Source organism: Chaetura pelagica, unplaced genomic scaffold (genome assembly GCF_000747805.2).
Source record: "Chaetura pelagica isolate M959 unplaced genomic scaffold, ChaPel_1.0 scaffold721, whole genome shotgun sequence".
NCBI lineage: Eukaryota > Metazoa > Chordata > Aves > Apodiformes > Apodidae > Chaetura > Chaetura pelagica.
The window spans coordinates 46,204-47,517 of record NW_009952072.1 but is presented as its reverse complement, the minus strand read 5'-3'; positions in this window follow the sequence as shown (position 1 = coordinate 47,517).

The following is a 1,314-nucleotide window of genomic DNA, read 5'->3' as shown; positions in this document are numbered from 1 at the left end:
CCCAGTGTCCCCACAGTGTCCCAAACAGGACCCCACGACCCCCAGTGTCCCCAGCAGGACCGACCCCACCACCCCCAGTGTCCTCACAGTGTCCCAAACAGGACTGCATGACCCCCAGTGTCCCCAGCAGGGTCCCAAGACCCTTGGTGTCCCCCACTGACTCCAAGGCAGCCCCATGGCCACTGATGTCCCCTCTCGATGTCCCCAGCAGGACCCAGCACGGCCACCCACGGCCCTTGGTGTCCCCTGATGCCCCCCAAAATGTCTCAATGTCCCTCGATGTTCCCACAGCCCCCGATGTCCCTCAAAGCAGCCCCATGTCCCCCCTTGATGTCCCCACGTGGCCACCTGCAACCTTCAACATCCCCTCCCATGGCCCCGATGTCCTCAACGTGTCCCCAGTGGTGGCTCTGGCACATCCCCAGTATGTCCCCCAGTGATGGCCTCAGTGTCCCCAGTGTGTCCTCAATGGTGTCCCCAGTGCTGGCCCTGGGGATGTCCCTGGAGTGTCCCCAACATGTGGGACAAGGTGGCCTCAGAGATGTCCCCAACACAGCCCCAGTGATGTCCCCAGTGTGTCCTCACCGTGTCCCCCATGACTTGGGGACATCCAGCCCTGGGGACACTGGGGACAGTCCTGAGCCCTTTGACAGGGATGGCTCGGGGACACCCCCTCCTGGTGTCCTTTGAGTGGAGTGGAGATGTCCCTTTCCCCTGGTGTCCCCATGTCCCTGCTGTGTCCCCAACCCCCAGTGACAGGTTGGTGGCTCAGCTTGTCCCTGAGGTTTATTGGGGTGACAGGGGACAGTGTCACCAACCTGTCCCTAGTGTCCTTGGCCATCGAAGGGGACACCCTCCATGTCCCCAGGTGGGACGGGGCATCCTGGTACCCCTAGAAGGAGGGACAGCCAGGTGTCCTCAGGTGGGACAGGAGACATCCCAGTGTCGTCAGGATGGGGAAGGGACATCCTGGTGTCCCCAGATGGGACAGGGTGTTCCCAGGATGGGGGAGGGACACTGAGGTGTCCTCAGAACAAACCGGACCCTCCCAGTGTCCCCATCTGTCCCTGCTTGTCCCCCGGCAGAGCCTCCACCACCCTGGTCAACTTCTCCATCATCTCCTTGTCCCCCACCACCGCCCCCAGGGCCACCACGGCGTCCCTCAAGGCCTGGGTGCTGGTGGGGAAGCCCCGGGCCACCTCCTGGTCCTGGGTGACGGCGTCCACCAGGGCCCTGAGGTGACTTGTCACCTCCTCCAGCACCCCCAGGGTGACGTGGACGTTCTCGATGGCGCGGGCGGCCTGGGCGGTGGCG